Here is a 25,658-nt window from a genome sequence, read left to right as displayed (position 1 = left end):
CATCTTCTTTATGCATTCATCTGTTGATGGATGTTTAGGTTGCTTCCATGTCTTGGCTATTGTAAATAGTGCCACTACAAACATTGAGGTGCACGTATCTCTTCAAATTAGAGCTTTCCTCTTTTCTGGATTTATGCCCAGGAGTGAGATTGCTGGATCATATGGTACCTCTATTTTTAGTTTTTTAAGGAAACTCCATACTGTTTTCCATAGTGGCTGCACCAATTTACATTCCCACCAACAGTGTAGGAAGATTCCCTTTTCTCCACACCTTAGCCAGCATTTGTTTGTAGACATTTTAATAATGGCCATTCTGACTGATGTGACATGATACCTCATTGTAGTTTTGATTTGCATTTCTCTGATAATTAGCGATATTGAGCATCTTTTCACATGCCTATTGTCTTCTTTTTTTAAAAATCTTTATTGGAGTATAATTGCTTTAAAATGGTGTGTTAGTTTCTGCTTTACAACAAAATGAATCAGTTATACATATACATATGTTCCCATATCTCTTCCCTCTTGCCTCTCCCTCCTTCCCACCCTCCCTATCCCACCCCTCCAGGCGGTCACAAAGCACCGAGCTGATCTCCCTGTGCTATACGGCTGCTTCCCACTACCTATCTACCTTACGTTTGGTAGTGTATATATGTCCATGCCTCTCTCTTTCTTTGTCACAGCTTACCCTTCCCCCTCCCCATATGCTCAAGTCCATTCTCTAGTAGGTCTGTGTCTTTATTCCTGTCTTACCCCTACGTTCTTCATGACATTTTTTTTCTTAAATTCCATATATATGTGTTAGCATACGGTATTTGTCTCTCTCCTTCTGACTTACTTCACTCTGTATGACAGACTCTAGGTCTATCCACCTCATTACAAATAGCTCAATTTCATCTCTTTTTATGGCTGAGTAATATTCCATTGTATATATGTGCCACATCTTCTTTATCATTCATCCAATGATGGACACTTAGGTTGTTTCCATCTCCGGGCTATTGTAAATAGAGCTGCAGTGAACACTTTGGTACATGACTCTTTTTGAATTATGGTTTTCTCAGGGTATATGTCCAGTAGTGGGATTGCTGGGTCATATGGTAGTTCTATTTGTAGTTTTTTAAGGAACCTCCATACTGTTCTCCATAGTGGAGAACATGCCTATTGTCTTCTTTGCATATCTTCTTTGGAGAAATGTCTATTTAGGTCTCCTGCCCATTTTTTGAGTGGATTTTTGTTTTTGTTTTTGAGTTGTATGAGCTGTTTGTATACTTTGGAAATTAAACCCTTGTCAGTTGCATCTTTGCAAATATTTTCTCCCAGTACGTAGGTTGTCTTTTCATTTTGTTTATAGTTTCCTTTGCTGTGCAAAAGCTTATAAGTTTGCTTAGGTCCCATTTGTTTATTTTTGCTTTTATTTCTATTGCGTTGGGAGACTGACCTAAGAAAACATTGCTACAACTTATGTCAGAGAATGTTTTGCCTATGTTCTTTTCTAGGAGTTTTATGGTGTCATGTCTTATATTTAAGTCTTTGAGCCATTTTGAGTTCATTTTTGTGTATGATGTGGGGGAGTGTTCTAATTTCACTGATTTACGTGGGGTTGTCCAGCTTTCCCAATACCATTTGCTGAAGAGACTGTCTTTTCTCCACTGTATATTCTTGCCTCCTTTGTTGAAGATTGACTGTAGGCATGTGGGTTTATTTCTGGCTCTCTATTCTGTTCCATTGATCTTTGTCTTTTTTGTGTGCCAATACCATGCTGTTCTGATTACTGTAGCTTTGTAGTATTGTTTGAAGTCTGGAAGGGTTATGCCTCCAGCTTTGTTATTTTTCCTCAACATTGCTTTGGCAATTCTGGGTCTTTTGTGGTTCCATATAAATTTTGCGGTTATTTGTCCCTCCCTTCCGGCAACCACCAGTTTGTTCTTTGTATCTGTGAGTATATTTCTGTTTTGTTGTGTTTGTTTTGTTTTTTAGATTCCACATATGAGTGAAATTACATGGTATTTGTCTTTCTCTTTCTGATTTATTTCACTTAGCATAATACACTCAAGTTCTATCCATATTATTGCAAATGACAAGATTTTATTCTTTTTCTATGACTGAGTAGTATTCCATTGTATACATCTATACCACATCTTCCTTATCCATTTATCTATCAATGAAAACAGGTGGCTTCCATATCTTGGCTACTGTAAATAATGCTGCAATGAACATAGAGTTGCATATATATTTTCAAAAGAGTGTTTTTGTTTTCTTCAGATAATACCCAGTAGTGTAATTGCTGGCCCATATGGTAGTTCTATTTTTTCATTTTTTAAAGGAACCTCCACACTGTTTTCTATAGTGGTTGCACCAAGTTACAATTTCCACCAGCATTGTATTCTCTTTTCTCCATGTCCTCACCAAAAATTTTTTCTTGTCTTTTGATAATTGCCATTCTGACAGGTGTGAGGTGGTATCTCATTGTGGTTTTTGACTTGCATTTCCCTAATGATTAGTGATGTTGAACACCTTTACATGTGTTTATTGGCCATCAGTATGTTTTTGTTTGAAAAATGTCTATTCATGTCCTCTTCCCAATTTTTAATCACGTTGTTTGCTTTTTCAATGTTGAGTTGTATGAGTTCTTTGTATATTTTGGCTATTAACCCCTTTTCATATATATGATTTGCAGATATCTTCTCCCACTCAGTAGGCAGCCTTTTTGTTTTGTTGATAGTTTCCTTCCCTGTGCAAAAGCTTTTTTAGTTTGATCTAGTCCCATTGGTTTAATTATGCTTTTGGTTTCCTTGCCTGAGGAGACACATCCAAAAAAATATTGCTAAACCAATATCAAAGAAGTTACTGCCTGTTTTCTTCTAGGAATTGTATGGTTTTGTTTCTTACATTTAGGTCTTTAATCCATTTGGAGTTTATTTCTTTATATGGTGTGATCACCATATAAAGAATCAATTTGATTCTTTTGAATGTAGCTGTCCAGGTTTCCAACAACATTTATTGAAGAAGCTTTATCTCATTGTATTTTCTTGCCTCCTTTGATGTAGATTAATTGCCTAGCTAAGTGTGAGTTCATTTCTGAACTCTCTATTCTGTTCCATTGATTGTTTTTGTGCCAGCACCATACAGTTTTGGTTACTGTAGCTTTGCAGAATAGTTTGAAGTCAGGGAGCATGATACCTCCAGCTTTGTTCTTCTTTCCCAAAATTGCTTTGGCTATTCAAGGTTTTTTGTGGTTCCATAAAAATTTTAGTGTTATTAGTCCTAGTTCTGTAAAAAATGCCATTGGTATTTTCATAGGTATTGCACTGAGTCTGTAGATTGCTTTGGGTAGTATGGACATTTTAATTGTATTGATTCATCCAATTCATGAACACAGTATATTTTTCCATTTATTTGTATTGTCTTCAATTTCTTTCCTCAAAGTCTTGGAGTTTTCAGAGTAAAGATCTTTCACCTTCTTGGTTAAATTTATTCCTAGATATTTTATCCTTTTGATGCAGTTTTAAATAGGATGCTTTTCTTTAGTTCTCTTTCTGACAGTTTGTTATTAGTGTATAAAATGCAACAGATTTCTGTATATTAGGGGGTTTTTTTTTGCAGTACATGGGTCTCTCACTCTTGTGGCCTCTCCCATTGCAGAGCACAGGCTCCGGATGTGCAGGCTCAGTGGCCATGGCTCATGGGCCCAGCCGCTCCGTGGCATGTGGGATCTTCCCGGACCGGGGCACGAACCCGTGTCCCCTGCATTGGCAGGCAGACTCTCAACCACTGTGCCACCAGGGAAGCCCCTGTATATTAGATTTTTATCCTTCAACATTACTGAATTCTTTTATTAGTCCTACTACTTTTTTGGTGGAGTCTTTGACATTATATATAGTGTCAGATCATCTGAAAACAGTGACAGTTTTACTTCTTCCTTTCCAATTTGGATGACTTTTATTTCTTTTTCTTGACTAATTATTGTGGCTAGAAGTTCCAGTACTATGTTGCATAAAAGTGGCAAGAATGGGCATCTTTGTCTTGTTCCTGATCTTAAAGCAAATGCTTTCAACTTTTCACCATTGAGTATGATATTAGCTATGGGTTTATCATATATGGCCTTTAGTATGTTGAGGTATACTCCTTCTAGGCCCACTTTGATGAGAGTTTTTATCATAAATTAATTTTGAATTTTATCAAATGGTTTTTCAGTACCTATTGAGATGATCATATGATTTTTATCCTTTGTTTTGTTAATATGGTGTATCACATTGATTAATTTGTGTGTATTGTACCATCCTTGCATCCCTGGAATGAATCCAACTTGATCATTCTCTCTTTATCTTTAACTTTTTCCATTTTAATTATAATATGCCTTGGTGTGGATATCTTTAGGTTCATCTTGTTTGGAACTGTCAGTGCTTCCTATACCTGGATGTGCACAGGTTAGGGAAGTTTTCAACCATTATTTCTTCAAATACATTTTCCGTCTCTTTGTCTTTCTCTCCTTTTTCTGGGAACTCTGTAAATGTTATAATGCTTGATTTTTATCCTAGAGGTAAGGTCCCCTAAACTCTCCTCATTTAAAAAAGAAAATCCTTTCTTCTATTTGCTGTTTTTATTGGGTGATTTTACTATTCTATCTTTTATATTGCTTGTTTTTCTTTGTCATATAATCTGCTGTTGATTTCCTCTAGTGTATTTTTATTTCATTTATTGTACTCTTCATTTCTGATTGATTCATTATTATATTTTCTAAGTCTTTGTGAAGTTCTCACTGAATTTTCCCATTCTTTTCCTGAGTTGGGTGGACATTCTTGTGACTGTTTCTATGAACTCTTTCAGTTAAATTACTTGTTCCCATTTCATCAGGGTTTTCTCTGGGGTTTTATTTTGTTCTTTTGTTTAGAACATATTCTTCTGTCTCCTCATTTTGTTTGACTTTAGTTTTTGTTTCTATGAATTAGGCAAAACAGCTAATTCTCTACAGTCTTGATGGAGTTGCCTGTGTGGCTGAATCTCCTGTGTATATTGCTTGTGCCTAGTGGCTTTGGTAGGCTGGCTGGAGTGGGAGCAGTCCAGGCCAAGTGTGGTTTCTGGGTAGTGCTGTGCCTGAGGCCACTTTGGTGGGGCACTGAAGCTGGTTCGGGTCAGTCTGGAGGGCAGTACTTTGGGAGTGCTACACTGGATGTCACCTTGGCAGGATGGCTGGGGCTGGTGCTGGAGTGGGTATGGGCTGGGAGGAGTCCCAGAGGGACTCAAACAATGGTGAGTCCCTGGTACCTCTGACCCCAGAGAGGGGCCAGTAGTGCCCTGCTCATTTGGCAGAATCTCTAGGATTAGTAAATGGATTTTCTTTTCATATAGTTTAGATGCTCTTTAAACTGCCATTTTTTTCACGGTATCCCAGAAAAGGTGAGTATGTGCCTGGGCCCCTCAGCAATATCTCCCCCTACTGCAGGTTACTGCAATGAGGGTGTGGTTCCCATAGATACCATGTCTCTGTCTTTCCTACCCATTTCTATATGGTCTTTCTATGTGCAGTAGCTGTTCAATCAGTCCTCAGGTCTTCTGGAGGAAATACTGTATATGTAAAGTGTAGATTCAGTATGTCTGTGGGAGAAGGTGAGCTTAGGGTCTTCTTATCCTGCCATTTTGCCCTTCACCCCAACACCTACTCAACTTTTTTTTTTTTTTTTTTGCGGTACACGGGCCCCTCACTGTTGTGGCCTCTCCCATTGCAGAGCACAGGCTCCAGACCCGCAGGCTCAGTGGCCATGGCTCACAGGCCCAGCCACTCTGCGGCATGTGGGATCTTCCCAGACTGCGGCCCGAACCCGTGTCCCCTGCATCGGCAGGTGGACCCCCAACCACTGCACCACCAGGGAAGCCCCTACTCAACTTTTAACAACAGACTGTTAAAAGGGACTTTGTCTCACAGATATTTTATTTTCAATAAATCACCAAAGCCTAAGTTCTTTAGTGACTAGACTTCACTTCCTCTTAACTACAGGCAGAGACAGAGACAGAGAAAGACAGAGAGAGATAGTGGCCCATGAATGGTAGACAAGCTACATGGCAATTGCACTCTTTACATTTAGAACAATGTAGGAACTTAAATTGGAAATTATGTAGATGCTATGAATATAGGCAAAAAAAAATCATCTTGCTTTTTAAACAACCTCAACTATTATGATTCAAAATTTAACTTTTAGATATGCATTAACTTTGAATTTTTGTTTTGTGCAGCAGAATGCTGTAATGAATATTACAGGAATGTAATACTTAAACTGCTAATAAAAGGCTAATATAATCATTGTTGTGGACTCTGGAACAAACTGACCATGGCTTTGCATCCTTGCTGTGTCATTTATCTGTATGTCTTTGAGCAAGTTACTAGATCTCTCTAAGTCTTAATTATCTTATCTGCAAAATGGGGATTATGAGAAGGTGAACCATAGTTTGTTGAATAGACTAAATAGGTGCCTAGCATAGAGCCAGATGTTTGCAAATGCTCAGTATACATTAGCAGCCAAGAAGTATAAACAGAATGATATCACTGGAATATGGTTTTGGTTGTTGTAGTTGACATATTAAACAGGAAAGAAGATCTTGGTGCTAAAAATGGCTATGTCCTATTATAATAGTGAAGATAGTTTTAGGTGGTATGCTTTTCTATTTAGGTTGGAAAGTTTTGTGTGAGAGATAATTTAAATCTATTTAGTTACTGTATGCTCTGATTCAGTGAGTAGATACTATTTCTTCTTTTATGATATATATACTCACACTGATAGCTAGCATGCCCCTCATCTCCCACCTGACTTGACTCTTCCTTTCCCACTGGGCATGTCTCCTCCTCTTGTTCCCCTCACCAACCTCTGCATGCACTTATAAAGTGTATCTTATGAAACCTCAAGAGTTAATGACACTGGTTATCTTCCGTATGTTCCTTTCCAATATTCTTCACCCTGTTCGGTGCCTTAAGTGGCTGGCCTATTTGTCCGCAAACTCTGCTCTCTGAGTTCTGGCAAGAGCTGTTAGGACAGAAGGAGAATGACATTTGGATATGTATTCTCTTTAGATCTTTCTCTGAGAGATTGCCTCAGGATGGCTATGTCCTTTATCTGAGGGTACTGTTCCTCTCAAATTAGGCTATTCTTATTACCGCTTCTTTCTGAATTCAGGTAAATGTCCCCACCCCCTTGCCCTTTCAGACATAGGGGTCATTACCACCTCTACTCTTACCCGCACCAGGGCACCACACCATCTCTTGTGATTTCCATACTTCCTGCTCACATCACTGTAGATGGGCCCATCATTAAGCCCTCTGGAATTACTCTAATTTGTGTGTGTCGTTTGTTTCTTCTTGTATCCTTGAATGATACCACAAAGAAAGGAAATGATTCCTGATTACAAACAGTTTAATTTCCTGTAACGTTCTTAGACCATGCCATGTGTCTAAGATGTTTCGTGTGTTTATTACCTTTAGGGAAGCTAAATTAGTCCATTAAATTCTTGATAATAAGACAAGGCCTTCAACCACAAAAAGAACCATTACATTGTTGAAATTTTCTAATCTTTTGTTTTTTTTAACATCATTATTGGAGTATAATTGCTTTACACTGTTGTATTAGTTTCTGCTGTATAAAAAAGTGAATCAGCTATATGTATACATATATCCCCATATCCCCTCCCTCTTGTGTCTCTCTCCCACCCTCCTTATGCCACCTTTCTAGGTGGTCACAAAGCATCAAGCTGATCTCCCCGTGCAATGCAGCTGCTTCCCACTAGCTAGCTATTTTACATTTGGTAGTGTATATATGTGAGTGCTTCTCTCTCACTTCGTCCCAGCTTACACATCCCCACCCCCATGTCATCAAGTCCATTCTCTAGGTCTGGGTCTTTATTCCTGTCCTGCCCCTAGGTTCTTCAGAACCATTTTATTTTTTTTTTAGATTCCATATATATGTGTTAGACTACAGTATTTGTTTTCCTCTTTCTGACTTACTTCACTCTGTATGATAGACTCTAGGTCCATCCACCTCACTACAAATAACTCAGTTTTGTTTCTTCTTATGGCTGAGTAATATTCCACTGCATATATGTGCCACATCTTCTTTTTCCATGCATCTGTCAATGGACACGTAGGTTGCTTCCATGTCCTGGTTATTGTAAATACAGCTGCAATGAGCATTGTGGTACATGTGTCTTTTTGAATTATGGTTTTCTCAGGGTATATGCCCAGTAGTGGGATTGCTGGGTCACATGGTAGTTCTATATTTAGTTTTTTAAAGAACCTCCATAGTGGCTGTATCAATTTACATTCCCACCAACAGAGCAAGAGTGTTCCCTTTTCTCCGCACCCTCTCCAGCATTTATTGTTTGTAGATTTTTGGTTGATGGCCATTCTGATGGGTGTGAGGTGATACCTCATTACAGTTTTGATTTGCATTTCTAATGATTAGTGATGTTGAGTATCCTTTCCCGTGTTGGCAATCTGTATATCTTCTTTGGAGAAATATCTATTTAGGTCTTCTGCCCATTTTTGGATTGGGTTCTTGGTATTTTTGATATTGAGCTGCATGAGCTCCTTGTATATTTTGGAGATTAATCCTTTGTCAGTTGCTTCATTTGCAAATGTTTTCTCCCATTCTGAGGGTTGTCTTTTGGTCTTATTTATGGTTTCCTTTGCTGTGCAAAAGCTTGTAAGTTTCATTAGGTCCCATTTGTTTATTTTTGTTTTTATTTCCATTTCTCTAGGAGGTGGTTCAAAAAGGATCTTGCTGTGATTTATGTCATAGAGTGTTCTGCCTATGTTTTCCTCTAAGATTTTGATAGTTTCTGGCCTTACATTGAGGTCTTTAAACCATTTTGAGTTTATTTTTGTGTATAGTGTTAGGGAGTGTTCTAATTTCATTCTTTTATATGTAGTTCTCCAGTTTTCCCAGCACCACTTATTGAAGAGGGTGTCTTTTCTCTATTGTATATTCTTGCTTCCTTTATCAAAGGTACAGTGGCCGTATGTGCATGGGTTCATCTTGGGGCTTTCAATGCTGTTCATTGATCTATATTTCTGTTTTTGTGCTAGTACCATACTGTCTTGATTATTGTAGCTTTAGAGGTTAGTCTGAAGTCAGGGAGCCTGATTCCTCCAGCTCCATTCTTCTTTCTCAAGATTGCTTTGGCTGTTTGGGGTCTTTTGTGTTTCCATACAAATTGTAAAATTTTTTGTTCTAGTTCTGGGAAAAATGCCATTGGTAGTTTGACATGGATTGCACTGAATCTGTAGTTGGCATTAAGTAGTATACACATTTTCACAATATTGATTCTTCCAATCCAAGAACATGGTATATCTCTCCATCTGTTTGTATAATCTTTAATTTCTTTCATCAGTGTCTTATAGTTTTCTGCATACAGGTCTTTTGTCTCCTTAGGTATGTTTTTTCCTAGGTATTTTATTCTTTTTGTTGCAATGGTAAATGGGAGTGTTTCCTTCATTTCTCTTTCAGATTTTTCATCATGAGTGTATAGGAATGCAAGAGATTTCTGTGCATTAATTTTGTATCCTGCTCTTTTACCAAACTCATTGGCTAGCTCTAGTAGTTTTCTGGTAGCATCTTTAGGATTCTCCATTTATAGTATCATGTCATCTGCAAACAGTGACAGCTTTACTTCTTTTCCAATTTGCATTCCTTTTATTTCTTTTTCTTCTCTGATTGCTGTGGCTAAAACTTCCAAAACTATGTTGAATAATAGGGGTGAGAGTGGGCATCTTTTTCTTGTTTCTGATCTTAGAGGAAATGTTTGCCATTTTTCACCATTGAGAATGATGTTGGCTGTGGGTTTGTCATATATGGCCTTTATTATGTTGAGGTAAATTTCCTGTATGCCTACTTTCTGGAGGGTTTTTATTATAAATGGGTGTTGAATTCTGTCAAAAGTTTTATCTGCATCTCTTGAGATTATCATATGGTTTCTATCCTTCAGTTTGTTAATATGGTGTACCATATTGAGTGATTTGCGTATATTGAAGAATCCTTGCATTCCTGGGGAAAAAAACAATTGATCATGGTGTATGATCCTGTTAATGTGCTGTTGGATGCTGTTTGCTAGTATTTTGTTGAGGATTTTTGCATCTATGTTCATGAGTAATATTGGGCTATAGTTTTGTGTGTGTGTGTGACATCTTTGTCTGGTTTTGGCATCAGGTTGATGGTGGCGTCATAGAATGAGTTGGGGAGTGTTCCTCCCTCTGCTATATTTTGGAAGAATTTGAGAAGAATAGGTCATTGCTGTTCTCTAAATGTTTGATAGAATTCACCCGTGAAGCCATCTGGCCCTCAGCTTTTGTTTGTTGGACGATTTTCATCACAGTTTCAATTTCAGTGCTTGGGTTTGGTCTGTTTGTATTTTCTACTTATTCCTGGTTCAGTCTTGAAAGATTGTGCTTTTCTAAGAATTTGTCCATATCTTCCACGTTGTCCATTTTATTGGCGTATGTTTGCTTGTAGTAATCTCTCATGATCCTTTGTATTTCTGTAGTGTCAGCTGTTACTTCTTTTTCATTTCTAATTTTATTGATTTGCGTCTTCTCCCTTTTTTTCTTAATGAGTGTGGCTAACGGTTTATCAGTTTTGTTTATCTTCTCAAAGAACAAGATTTTAGTTTTATTGATCTTTGTTATCATTCCCTTCATTTCTTTTTCATTTATTTCTGATCTGATCTTTGTGTTTTCTTTCCTTCTGCTAACTTGGGGTTATTTTTGTTCTTTCCTTAATTGCTTTAGGTGTAAGGTTAGGTTGTTTATTTGAGATGTTTCTTGTTTCTTGAGGTAGGATTGTATTGCCATAAACTTCCCTTTTAGAACAGCTTTTGCTGCATCCCATAGGTATTGGGTTGTCATGTTTTCATTGTCATTTGTTTCTAGGTATTTTTTGATTTCCTCTTTGATTTCTTCAGTGATTTCTTGGTTATTTAGTAGTGTATTGTTTAGCCTCTATGTGTTTGTATTTTTAACAGATTTTTTCCCTGTAATTTAAATCTAGTCTCATAGCGTTGTGGTCGGAAAAGATATTTGATATGATTTCAATTTTCTTAAATTTACCAAGGCTTGATTTGTGACCCAAGATATGGTCTGTCCTGGAGAGTGTTCCATGAGCACTTGAAAAAAAAGTGTAATCTGCTGTTTTTGGAGGGAATGTCCTATAAATATCAATGAAGTCCATCTTGTTTAATGTATCATTTAAAGCTTGTGTTTCCTTATTTATTTTCATTTTGGATGATCTGTCCATTGGTGAAAGTGGGGTGTTAAAGTCCCCTACTATGATTGTGTCACTGTCAATTTACCCTTTTATGGCTGTTCATATTTGCCTTATGAAATGAGGTGCTCCTACGTTGGGTGCATAAATATTTACAATTGTTATATCTTCTTCTTGGATTGATCCCTTGATCATTATGTAGTGTCCTTTTTCTCTTGTAATAACCTTTATTTTAAAGTCTATTTTGTCCGATATGAGAATTGCTACTCCAGCTTTCTTTTGATTTCCATTCGCATGGAATATCTTTTTCCATCCCCTCATTTTCAGTCTGTATGTGTCCCTAGCTCTGAAGTGGGTCCCTTGTAGACAATATATATATATACAGGTCTTGTTTTTATATCCACTCAGCCAGTGTATATCTTTTGGTTGGAGCATTTAATCCATTTATATTTAAGGTAGTTATCAATATGTATGTTCCTATTACCATTTTCTTAATTGTTGTGGGTTTATTATGGTAGGTCTTTTCCTTCTCTTGTTTTTCCTGCCTAGAGAAGTTCCTTTAGCATTTTTTGTAAAGCTCGTTTGGTGGTGCTGAATTCTCTTAACTTTTGCTTGTCTGTAAAATTTTAATTTCTCTATCAAATCTGAATGAGATACTTGCTCTGTAAAGTAATCTTGGTTGTAGGTTTTACCCTTTCATCACTTTAAACATGTCCTGCCACTCCCTTCTGGCTTTCAAAATTTCTGCTGAAAGATCAGCTGTTAACCTCAGGGGGATTCCCTTGTATGTTATTTGTTGCTTCTCCCTTGCTGGTTTTAATATTTTTTCTTTGTTTATAGGTTTTGATACTTTCATTAATATATGTCTTGGCATGTTTTTCCTTGTATTTATCCTGTTTAGGACTCTCTGCTTTTCCTGGACTTGATTGTCTATTTCCTCTCCCATATTAGGGAAGTTTTCAACTATAATATCTTTAAATATTTTCTCAGACGCTTTTTTTTCTCTTCTTCTTCTGGGGCCCCTATAATTTGATGTTGGAGCATTTAATGTTGTCCCAGAGGTCTCTGAGACTGTCCTTAATTTTCTTCATTCTTTTTTCTTTATTGTGCTCTGCAGTAGTTATTTCCACTATTTTATCTTCCAGGTCACTTATCCATTCTTCTGCTCAGTTATTTTGCTGTGGATTCTTTCTAGAGAATTTTTAATTTCATTTATTGTGTGGTTCATCATCATTTGTTTGCTCTTTAGGTCTTCTAGGTCCTTGTTAAATGTTTCTTTTATTTTCTTCATTCTGTTTCCAAGATTCTGGATCAACTTTACTATTATTACTCTGAATTCTTTTTCAGGTAGACTGCCTATTTCTTCTATTGTTTGGTCTGGTGGGTTTTTACCTTGCTCCTTCATGTTCTGTGTGTTTCTCTGTCTTCTCATTTTGCTTAACTTACTGTGTTTGTGGTCCCCTTTTCACAGGCTGCAGGTTCGTAGTTCCCATTGTTTTTGGTGTCTGCCCCTAGTGGGTGATTTTGGTTCAATGGGTTTTGTCGGCCTCCTGGTAGAGGTTACTGGTGCCTGTGTTCTGGTGGGTGGGGCTGGATCTTGTCTGTCTGGTGAGCAGGGCTGCATCTTGTGGTATATTTGGGGGTGTCTGTGAACTTAGTATGATTTTAAGCAGGCTCTCTGCTAATGGGTGGGGTTGTGTTCCTGTCTTGCTAGTTGTTTGGCATGGGCCATCCAGCACTGGAGCTTGCTGGCCATTGGGTGGAGCTGGGTCTTAGCGCTGAGACAGAGATATCTGGGAGAGCTCTCGCCAGTTGATATTATGTGGGGCTGGGAAGTCTCTAGTGGTCCAGTGTCCTGAACTCAGCTCTCCCGCCTTAGAGGCTCAGGCCTGACACCAGGCTGGAGCACAAAGATCCTGTCAGCCACACGGTTGCTGGCCTTGGAGAGTCTCCTAGGGAAGAAAGCGACTGCTGCAGTTCACCCTGGGTACATAGACACCAGCAGCGGCCATTCCTAGGATCTGATTCTACTGTGAAGAAGGCGGTGCTGGCAGGCACCCTAACATTTTCTAATCTTTTTTACACAGAGAATTTCCAAGGGCTTCCTTACACTGGAATTTCACATTTCATCGCAACTGAATTTCTGCCTTTTAAAAATCAATATTTCAGTGTTAATAATAATCGTTTATTTAGAATAGTCTAAAACTTGCCCCAATTTATGATAATTTTATAGGTTTCAAAACATATATTTGTGAGTCCAGTTTCTTTAGAAATATAACCTAGAAACACATAAAATGCTCTACACATCCCTATATTTTAAGTAGAAGCTACTGAATATAATTTAACCTTTCCTTGTTAGTGGTGATCTTTGTGACCATTAATTATGATAGTAACTTTAAAAAGCAGATTTTAATTTTTGTCCATTGTTCTTCTATTACACTATTTTCTCTCCATATAAGTATATGTGCTTCCTGCATTCCTTACTTCTCCAATTGTGTTACTTTTAGGTTGTATAATAAAATATCTAAGTTGGAATAATTATATATAAGTAAAATCAATATGTGTTAAGTAATGATCTGAGATTTTGTTCTCAGAGTAAACCGCAGAGTAAACCGCATGAGTCAGAAGTGTTTTTATATTAAACCGCATGAGTCAGAAGTCTTTTTATATTAACGTAAAAGTTCATGAGTATGTTCTGAGTAGGATTTTGAAAGTCTAGATCTTATTATCATATTATTTTAGAATTTGTAGAGAGTTCAAGTGATCCTTTCATTTTATAGTTAACAAATGGAGGTCCAGTGATATTAAATTCACACAACTGATTAATAGAAGGTTCAAAACTAGATTTAAACTCTTAGTTCAGTGTAGTTTGCCCTGAACTATGTTAGATTTTTACCATGCTTGAAACATGCTAAAAAGATATGAAAAGAATTAATTTTTTTAACATGGAAGTTCACTTTTGGTTTACAAAATTAAAATTTCAAAATACATAAATTGAAGACATTTTTAAAAAGATATTTATGACAAAATATAGGTATAAAACCTTTAAAATTTATAATCCTGTCAGATCCATCTTATTAACAACTTTTATCAAAAATGCATGAAGAACTAAGCAATGACTCTTGGCCTTATTCAAAACAGCAGTCAGAATCAGTGTTATTTCAGGAAATTTCTAGGCTAATTTTCTTCTTAGATGTAATTGGTGAAAAATCCATATAGAAGTATAATTTAATTGGATCAGTTGTGTCTTTCTGTATTGTAATGCTTGGAGGTTATAGGACATAGAGAGAAGCTTTTTATCCCCATGATGTTCTAGCAATATATGTGAGTCTGTTGCAAGTTTTAGGAGTTTAGTGTAATTCTACAGGTAGTGTTGAGTTAAAACTGTTCCTTTCTCTCTTGCATTTAACTAGTTCAATTTTTAACATTCTCTTACATAGTGAAAAGGATAAGCAGTTGATTTTTAAATGTGAATGTTCAAAATATTCTCCTCTTCCTCTATGATAGACTGCATTAAATAGCTTACTAAAATTCAGGTAACTGATTTTCTAATTTTTAACAAAATTTTGTAAGAAATATAGTACTTCATTCGCTAGCTTTGAAATCTAAAGCCATGAAAACAAATTTGAGTTTGTTCTTCTGGCTAGTAAAATGGGAAGCAGTATTTCCATTTGGGAAAGTCACAGAGGAAAGCAGAAAACCACAGGAACTCAAAGTGAGTGCCCTTTAGAATCATGGATTTGAGTTCCCTTTAGAATCCTGGATTTGCTACCATCAAGTCATATCACTTTGGGGAAATTGCTTAACATTTCTGAACTTGTTTCCACAACCAAAAAAAAGATGCTTATAATAATATCAACCCCACAGGAATAATTTTGAAAATAAAATAAGATAATAAATATGCAGTTCCTGTAAAATTTAAAGTTGCTAATTTTCAGTTATCCCCAACATTCTGTAATCTTGCAAACAAAGAAAACAGCTATTTGTTATCCACTTGGTTACTAATATCCCAATTCCTTCCATGTTTTAAATGTCTTACCTTAATATTTAACTTTCTTAAATGTATTACCATCACAATTTTTTAAATGAATGAGATATTCTTTACTGTTATCCTCAATCTTAAATTGAATAAAACATGACAAGTTATAAAAGACTGTGCTATGGCATACACTGCATTAAGTCTTTCTATAAATTTAATTAGTTCACTAAACCAAAGATCTTACTGACTGAATACCAATTTTATTTATGTTTTTGGAGTACTTTTAAATTTTTATATATTCTATGCATAACTCCACGGTAAGTAAAGGGATCCTTTACAAGTGTAGGCACCTATGAAATAACAGTCTAGAGAAGAGCTTAGATAACCAGAAGCAGAAAATTATGTCCAAACGGGCTGTTATCATACCAAGTATACTGAAAATGTTTTCATTTATAATCTATTTATTTATAGAGAAACAAGTATGATATATTGCCCATCCAGTGAAAAATAATGACTAGGAGAACATTTTTGTAACACAGGCTGGTTACCTGCTATGCCTATTTGTAGACCAAGGATCTTAAATCTATCAATTCAACAAATTTCTATTTAGTTCTCCTATTTACCAAGCACTTTTCTGGATGTTTTAGGACATAAAATGTCCCCAATCTAAAAAGGCTTACTTTGTAGAAAAAGGAGACAGGTAATAATGAAAGAAATATTAATATGTCCAATGAATGGAAGTGCTATATGAAACATGAGGCAGGGTAAAAGACAAGAAGTGGCAGTGAGGTGCGGCCACTCTTCATAGGAGGGTCAGATAAGGCCTCTCTGATGAGAGTGATAGATGAGGGTCAGATCATCTAGAGACTTCAAGTCATGGAAAGAACTTTGAGTTTTATTCTGAGTGACATGTGAGACCATTGATGGCTTTTGATTAGAGGTGAGCCATGGCTTCATTTATTATCAATAAGATCTCTGGCTACTATGTGGGGAATAGACTTTGTGGGGGAGGGGAGGAACCAAGTAAACCAATTTCTTATTCTTTAAAATTCATCCAGTTCAAGTATCTACATAGAGCAATACTGAGAGGAATTTCTTCAATTAGGAATTTTGTAATGATATTTAAAAGCATCAAACACTCTAAGGACTGCTGTACACAGTTTACTACACAAGTTTCTATGCCCCATCTATAAATGGTGATTAAGGTTTGAGAATGTCTCCAGTTCCTCTCAGCAAGAAACTTATGATATCTTTTAACCAAGTACAATGAGGAGTTCTTATCAAATGTGTATCCTCTTATTGTGTCCCAAGTTCTTCTTGTCCCAGTGTCTATATTAGGCTACCGCCTGTTTGCTTCAGCGTCCTTATTATGCAGGTGGTTAGGAGAATTGATTTGTTAAACCCAGGAAAGGTTGTTTTAAGGCCTCAGCTCTATCTCTTCAACCTGAGCACTTGATGACTCCTGGTACCTAAGTCTATGGCTGTGTTGGATAGGATAAGAGCTAAACCAGTGTGTCAGGTAGAGTTATTTCCTGCTTAGATTGAGGGCTGAAAAGAATTCTCCCACTGAGAAGAAACAATAGCACTATTAAATAGCATCCCCGGCAATAATAGCTCTTGGTTGTGACCATTAAGCACGTAATGCTCAGTAGGGTTCCTAATGGTCCCATCTCTAACACTGCCACGCTCTCTGCCCATTCCTGCCCTGACATCAGCAATGTTTCACCTTATCTTTGTGCCATGGCCAAGCACAGTGCTTAATATTATATGCTTAATACAAAGTCATTCCTTCCTTCTTGCAGAAATACTAGCAGGTCCTGCTAAAGGACACCAGGTGAGCATTTTCTCTATTTTTAAGTGGAGATGATGGGAGAAATCCAGGAATGTAACTAGGTTTTGTGATAGGACCCTCCTCTGGCTGTTTCTTCCCCACATTCATTGAACATGATGAAATCTGGTTTAATCAGCATCACTGGGAGAAAGATAAAGGGCAGGGAGGAAGTGCTGTGTGAAAATTTTGGTTCTTTGGAGGAAAATGAGGGAAGTGGGCTAGAAACTGGAAAAGGATTATAATGTTAATTACATTCCCTAATTTTATTCTTTCAAAAAGCTTCTTCCTCCTTCTTGTTTGCTTCCCATAGTCACTAGACTGCTTGTGCTGGCTAGGTGGAAGAGATGGCCAGATGTACAAAGAAATGAAACAATTTGTCCACCTTAGGATACATTTAATTCTGAAATTCCAATGCACTATAAAATTATAGCAAACATAATACCAGATCACACTAGCATAGAGGGATCTACAAAGAAATAAGTTCAATAAAACTAGTAGATAAGTATCATGTAACTTCAGCCCCCCAAAACTTAGTGTACCTTTAAATGGCTCAAAAGTGTTTTGAGCCATATATGGACATGCCCTTACATACTTCTAGGGGTTTCACTCACAAAGCCCTCAACATTCATGAACAGTGTCTTTGCTCAGTTGATCTCTGATTACTGAGTAGTCTTCAGTTCTTCAAACAGTAGATGTCCCTGCTGTCCCTGAGGTCATGACCTGGCCTGATATTTTTATGATTTATTCATTCAATATGCTTGTTTATTGAGCATCAACCTTATACCAGTCACTGACCCTAGAAAGTTTGTTATAAACAAGAAAAAATAGTATTTTTTGAACATCTACTATGTGTCAGTCTGCAAACTGGACCCGTGGCATACATTATCTTTGTCTATTATCCCCTTTAAATCTAAATGCAACCTCTCCAGGTAATTGTTATTAGCCATGAAAATGGATCTCATCCTGACTGCAGAGAAAATCTGGGTTGATCTGAGTAAGTATTCCTGAGAAGGGATCCTGAGCCAGTGATCTCTGTTTACCTTCTGGTCATGCTTAGATACTTCAAAGCCTCACCCCACAGCTTCTTTATATGCTGCTCCCTCTATTTTTAATTCCCTTTACCATTAGTCATTCCTCAAGATTCAGATTAAAAGTCACCCACCCCTGAAGTCCTCCTAGATCCTCATGGGAAGAATGAAGTATTTTTCATCTCTATTCTCATAATTAGAACCTAAGAATCCCTCTTAAAAATGCTTACAACACTGGTTTTAAAAAATGTACTTCAAAATCAAGCAGACAAATTCCAGTTTGTCCCCTAGTTAATTGTGTGGTGTTCTGAGAGGTTATGTGACTTGTCTAAAATCCCATGTAAGCCCTATAAGGAGGAAAATTTTGTCTTGATCATCAGTGTTCCCTCAATGCTAGAAGAGTGTGTGCCATTTTGGATGTTCTCAATAAACATAAGCATGCTAATAAATGAATGAATGTTTACAGATTGACGAGATATTTGATACAGCTGGAGTGCAGAGTTTGGGGGTTTGTTGTGTATAACAAGAAATTTGTAAAATGAAGGTAGAAAAAACTTAGGGACAAAATTGTTAGGGACCAAATGTGTCATATTGAGGAATATGGACTGTATTGTAGGTCCTGTGTGTCCAACACGTATCAGAGAGTCAAACACAATCCGATTGAAATTTTTAGCAGAGCCAGGGGACAATATAAATGACACTGCACATTCATTGTCCAGTATGGTCTTTTCTCACAAATCTCCAACAAATTCAACCCTATGCTCTCTGCCTTAAGGATTGGATCCTTCCTCATCTAAGCTACATTGTCTGGAAATTTAATTGATAGCCATGTTTTATGACCACTTATTCTTGAACTTGAAATCAAGTTATTAGCACCAGTTGATCCTTTCTGGTCTTTCCAACGAGGCTTTGCCAGCTCTGTAGCACAAAAAGACTAAAAGGGCCTGTCCATACATTCCTGAACATATCTGAGCTATGTATACTATTTAGTCCTCATTTTACTGGTGTTTAAGACTACAAAGTTTTAGAGCTGGAAAATAAACTAGTTTATCTCTTTGAAAACCCTCATTTTATACCAAAGAAACTGAGGCCAAATGGGGTTAAATGGATTGATTGAGGTTAAGTTCCATGATTTTCTCAGGTGGATGAGAGGTGTGGGTCAGAGAGAAATAAGTATTTTACTGTAGTTTGAATTCAGAAGACCCACTTTGGGTCTTCATTTCACTGTAGCTTCATTTCATGAAGTAATTTAGTAACTTAATGAAGAAGCTCATTTTAGCTAATAACGTATCATTTAACGATGTGAGAAAAACTATCTGTTTTCTTACCAACAAGGAAGTGAGGAAGGCAGGCTGCATTTAGGGTGCTAGGTGGATGTGATGACTGCTGTCACCATGGCAACCAATTGTTCATTTAAAGATTTTTTAATAAGTCTTGGTGATTCTTCCTAATATATCTCCGAATTCAAACCTGTCTTCAGCCAACGCCTTCCTATGCCTGTTTATTTCAATGGTCCCTCTCTTCTGTCTTTTTCCATCCTAATCTAGCCTACTCAAAATAAAGAAACATTTTTTAAACTATCCTTTTCATTAGCATCATTATTTTTTTTGAGTGTCTGTTCATGCCAGGCACTTTAGATGCATGATACCTACCTTGCGAGGCAGATGTTATTATCCCCATTTTACTTGTGATCAAACTGAAGTTAAAGGAGGTCATGTATTTTTGCCATGTGCTTGGGAAGTAGTACATGGAAGATATAGGATTTCAACTCTGGCTTTTCTGACTCAGGAACCTATGCCCTTTCCATTCTGCCAAGCTCCCAGTCTTTCATGTTACCAAAATCTTTGGATCCCTGTTGCCCAGAGAAGTCACCAAGCCAACTGCATCTAGCCTTAAACCTCCCCCAACAGGTCACCAAAATCCATATTTCTCAACATAAATTGCCCATTCTTATTTCTGAGTATTAATCATAGTACACACATAGAGCTTCATTCCTCTTTTCCCTGTAAAATCCAATCTCTTTAATCCTTCAAAGCCCAATGTAATGATTATTTCCCTCCAGGAGTGCTTCCCTTGGTTATTATAATAACTAGTTTTTGAGCCTTTAAACTGCCTCCTCTCCATATCTTGAGCTCACTATTTGTTCAGTTAGTCCTGAAATAAGATATGTAATGCAACTATTTGCATATCAATTTATCTTTCCAATGATTTTCATTTTAATTTTGGAGAGACAGTACGTGTAAAAACTTTATAACTGTGAATATGTTTGTGAGGCTGACTGTAGCCAGTCATCAGAAAATGATCTTTATCTCCCCAGCTCTATGTCTGTGGAACCAGGTTGAAGAAATCAAATATATAGTGCCTGACCTAACCTCAGTGTTAGCTTTTTTTCATGAGCCCTTTTTCCAAGTATGGATTCAGAAGATTGTCACTGTGAATGTTTCACCAATTACATTGGTGTGTATAAGAATGAAATAAAAGTCATCCTACTTGAAAGAAATTTTATGAAACATGATATTCTAGACTTATAGTAGGCTTTCAAATAATTATTTGCCCAAAGGCACAAAAGTTGTTCAAAGTTAATATGGGAATTTCATTTTTATATCGAATTACAGTAAATGAGATTACCCATATAATAATTTTCAGAAACTCAAAGCATTTCTCATTTTAAGCCAAAATTATCACTTCAAACATTTTAAGGGTTTTGGACAAAAATAACTCTAAAAAATAGTGTACACTTCTCTACCTTCGTAAACAAAACATATAGGATAATTTTCCCTAGCTTGATGACTCAGTCATCATTTTGAACATCAATTACTCTTCAAGTCTGTAATAAAATATCATTTTTAAGTTACTGAGGAGTTATTAGTGTTAGTTACTCTTGATACAAAATGATTCTAGATTGCTATCCTTTTTAGAATACAGTATTTGCTTCTTTTTTATACGCTTTGTGTCTTTGTAGCTATCATTTATCTCTGCCTTTGCTAGACCTAGTGCTGTTAGTTTCCCCATCTTTACATTTCACATGTGTGTTTTGAACTGCTATAGACTGATATACCAAGTAAACATTCTTCTTAGAATTTTGTATAAAATAGTAGTAAATGGGTGTTGAATAAGAGAAGATGTAGTCTCCTTATATAAGAGAATTTTATTGCATAACTTTGTTATATTTATGCTGTATGTTCAGAGAACTTTCAATTTATTTCCTGGTTCTTTGCTGGGCATTAGAGGGTTCAGATTGTTCAAACTAAGACTTTCCTTATAAACTTCAGTGATCTGGGGCAGACAGAGGCAAATAAAACTCAACCTGATCCTTGGAGGTGGGCTATAAACACACAGACAGATTCAGTGGTGGGTACTGAAATCAGTGCACATTGTAGCTCAGAAAACTGTCACCAAAATCTGGAGTTCTGATGTTACTTTTGTGATAGGACCTTTTTAAAGGTCATACAGCCATTTACCTTCATTAAATTCATTTCTCATAGTTATCTCTTATATTTCTTCCAGATTTAAAAAGTTGAAGAATATTGGTATTTATCCTAGAGAGTATTTTGCCCTTTTCCATATGTAGGCAGTTTTAGTTCTTTCACATTCATACTTCCTGAAGGAAAAAAAAATTATTCTAATGAAGATTCAAATTTTTGTGCAGTTATTATGCATGCATACTATACATTAATTTTCCCTACTCAGTTCATTCTAGTTTCCTTAAAACTCCTGACTGTATGGAATTTAAATATTTAAGTAGATTTCTTACTACTGCTGTAACAAAAAGCCAACTAGCTTGTCATACAAAGTTGCTCAGAGATGTCCTTTAATCATGCTCTTTGCTTTCAATTTATTTAGGCTAGTTCTTTGGTCACTCCCCAGTTTAACCTCTTCATATTTGCCAATACTCATTAATAGTCAAAATTATGTGGCAACTGAATTCATAGAAAGGATCTTTGAGGGATGAGACTAAAGATAGCAAACTTTCTTTGTTCCAGCCAGTAAACATGTGATACATCTAAAGAAACAGAAAAATTACTTCTACAGATGGTGTGATGTGTAAAAATAAAACCATATCAGTCAGACATGTGAAAATGTTGTATTTACTAATCCTTTTAGATGTCTCTGTTTGTATACTTTCTTCTGCTTATATGTAGTTCATTTCCTATTGACTTCTAAGTATTTCATCTCTGAGATCATGTCTCCTATTTCTTTCCTAGCTTCTCCATCACCATCCCCACCATGTTTCTTGGTGGGACTGGTATCTTGTTCTACATTTATAAAGGGATCCCTTAAATTTTACCAGCTTTCAACAAAGTATGATTGATAGTTCCAGGGAGGTGAAATGTCCAGTAAGGGAAAGAAGGATGGCTACCAGATAGAGAACTTCAGTCCATTGACTGAGCCTAAAGAAACACTTGGAAAAAGAGAAAGAGAAATAAAGAATCAGATAAAACTAAAATTCAGATTTCTTTTCTTAGCTCTTTATAGCCTACTCTCTTCCTCCTCAACTGAGATCTTCAAGGGCAGAATCATGCCATTTCTATTTTGGTATCTATAGCACCTACTAGTGCACTTAACAAATAATACTCAATATTTACTTGGTGATGAAAAGAATGAGTACTAGAAGGAGGTTGTACTCTTCCTGTTTTTTCTCAGGCCTCTTCTCCTTTTGGATCTTTCTCGCTATTTTGGATCTGCAGCAATCAAACAGCCCAGAGGAGACCCATTTGGATATACTTTTGTTTTAAAATAATTATTTTCTTACTATTTTTTCTCAAAAAATAATGCTTTTTATTAGTTTTTCACTTGTCCAGTATTACTGAGCACCTGATATGTGTAAGGCCCTGCTCCATGTGATAGCAATGAACAAAACAGCATGCCTTATCATATGCCAGATACTATGTGCCGTGGACTTTATTTACATTATCTCAATTGAAAACCCCTGTGGAGACAGCATTTTCCTCAATCTGAAAATGAAGTTTCAGAGATTCAAAGCCTAATTAAATTTCCTAGGATCTCACAGCCAAGAAGCAGAAAACAGGAATCAACTCAAGTTTAACTGACTCTAAAATTTATACTCTTAATTGCTGAGCTCTACTACTTCTAGACCATGAATAAAGAAATGGGAATTACATAAATCAGAAGCTAAACTGTAAGGATAAGTCCAATAAATGTTAATAGTTCTTCATGAAGAATTTTAAAAAAACAGTTTTATGGACCTGGATGCATAGAAACTTATTTCCCCCCATATTAAATCTACCACAGTTTGTCTCACCAGGAATATATATATATTTTTTTTTATCTGAAGGATGTCACTTTATTTTATTTATTTATTTTTTTAACATCTTTATTGGAGTATAATTGCTTTACAATGTTGTGTTAGTTTCTGCTGTATAACAAAGTGAATCAGCTATATGTATACATATATCCCCATATCTCCTCCCTCTTGTGTCTCCCTCCCACCCTCCCTATACCACCCCTCTAGGTGGTCACAAAGCACTGAGCTGATCTCCCTGTGCTATGTGGCTGCTTCCCACTAGCTATCTATTTTACATTTGGTAGTGTATATATGTCCATGCCACTCTCTCACTTCGTTCCAGCTTACCCTTCCCCCTTCCTGTGTCCTCAAGTCCATTCTCTATGTCTGCATCTTTATTCCTGTCCTGCCCCTAGATTCTTCAGAACGATTTTTTTTAAGATTCCATATATATGTGTTAGCATATGGTATTTGTTTTTTTCTTTCTGACTTATTCACTCTGTTTGACAGACTTTAGGTCCATCTACCTCACTACAAATAACTCAGTTTTGTTTCTTCTTTTGGTTGAGTAATATTCCATTGTATATATGTGCCACATCTTCTTTATCCATTCATCTGTCAATGGACACTTAGGTTGCTTCCATGTCGTGGCTATTGTAAATAGAGCTGCAATGAACATTGTGGTACATGTGTCCTTTTGAATTATGGTTTTCTCAGGGTATATGCCCAGTAGTGCGATTGTTGGGTCGTATGGTAGTTCTATTTTTAGTTTTTTAAGGAACCTCCATACTGTTCTCCATAGTGGCTGTATCAATTTACATTCTCACCAACAGTGCGAGAGGGTACGCTTTTCTCCACACCCTCTCCAACATTTATTGTTTCTAGATTTTTTGATAATGGCCATTCTGACTGGTGTGCGGTAATAACTCATTGTAGTTTTGATATGCATTTCTATAATGATTAGTGATGTTGAGCATCCTTTCATGTGTTTGTTGGCAATCTGTATATCTTCTTTGGAGTAATGTCTGTTTAGGTCTTCTGCCCATTTTTGGATTGGGTTGCTTGTTTTTTTGATATTGAGCTGCATGAGCTGCTTGTATATTTGGGAGATTAATCCTTTGTCAGTTGCTTCATTTGCAAATATTTTCTCCCATTCTGAGGGTTGTCTTTTCATCTTCTTTATGTTTTCCTTTGCTGTGCAAAAGCTTTTAAGTTTCATTAAGTCCCATTTGTTTATTTTTGTTTTTATTTCCATTTCTCTAGGAGGTGGGTCAAAAAGGATCTTGCTGTGATTTATGTTATAGAGTGTTCTGCCTATGATTTCCTCTAAGTGTTTTATAGTGTCTGGCCTTACATTTAGGTCTTTAATCCATTTTGAGTTTATTTTTGTGTATAGTGTTAGGGAGTGTTCTAATTTCATTCTTCTACATGTATCTGTCCAGTTTTCGCAGCACCACTTATTGACGAGGCTGTCTTTTCTCCATTGTATATTCTTGCCTCCTTTATCAAAAATAAGGTGACCATATGTGCATGGGTTCATCTTGGGGCTTTCAATGCTGTTCATTGATCTATATTTCTGTTTTTGTGCTAGTACCATACTGTCTTGATTACTGTAGCTTTGTAGTATAGTCTGAAGTCCCAGAGCCCAGTTCCTCCAGCTCTTACCAGGAATAATTTGATTTAATTCCTTTAAACAGCTCTTTGAGAAGCATCCTAAATGTGCATTGTTCACACTCATTTTCGTTTGTCCACCATCTATGCAGCCACTCACAGCAAATTTATCTATACTTGGGTACTGTGGACAGTTTTATTTTACAAATGAAACAAAGCAGGTCAGCTTTTATCCAGATTAATTAATAATCTTTTCATTTCTTCAAAAACTGCACTGAAGGCCAGCTATGTACCTTCATTAAGATGTGAAAATAAGATAAATAAGAGCCGTGCTCTCCTAGACCTTATATATTGGAATTGGGGAAACAAAAAATAAATGTAAAAGGTAATTTCTGTTGATGAGAAGTGCTATGAAAAAAATGTGAAGGATATGTGAATGAGGTGGGTATAGGATAGGAAGAGGGAAGGCCTCACTGAAGAGATGCTGTTTGAGCTGAGTCCTACATGGTGAGGAGGAGTCAGCCATGTAAAGATATGAGAGACAAAAAGAAAATGCAAAGGTCAAAAGCAGGAACAAATGTCATTTGATTGAATAACAGAAAAAAATCTCTTGTGCCTGCATAAGAGTGAGCTGAGGGAGAGACAAGAGATTAATAGAGTGATAGGTGGGTCCAGATCACATGGGGCCTCCTTATATGTATGACTTTGTAATGCATTATCTAAACAA

At 36.6% G+C, this 25,658-nt stretch overlaps 1 protein-coding gene across 1 annotated transcript in view; it reads left to right on the top strand.

Moving 5' to 3' along the window:
- Nucleotides 1-25,658, top strand: part of SYT10 (synaptotagmin 10) — a gene marked incomplete at both ends in the record, with an annotated part of 70,330 nt that overhangs the window by 33,674 nt on the left and 10,998 nt on the right. The window lies entirely within an intron of this gene.

The sequence above is a fragment of the Leucopleurus acutus genome (genome assembly GCF_964270905.1).
Source record: "Leucopleurus acutus genome assembly, chromosome: 11".
In the NCBI taxonomy this organism is placed as follows: Eukaryota; Metazoa; Chordata; class Mammalia; order Artiodactyla; family Delphinidae; genus Leucopleurus; species Leucopleurus acutus.
This window is presented reverse-complemented; position numbering and strand designations above follow the sequence as displayed.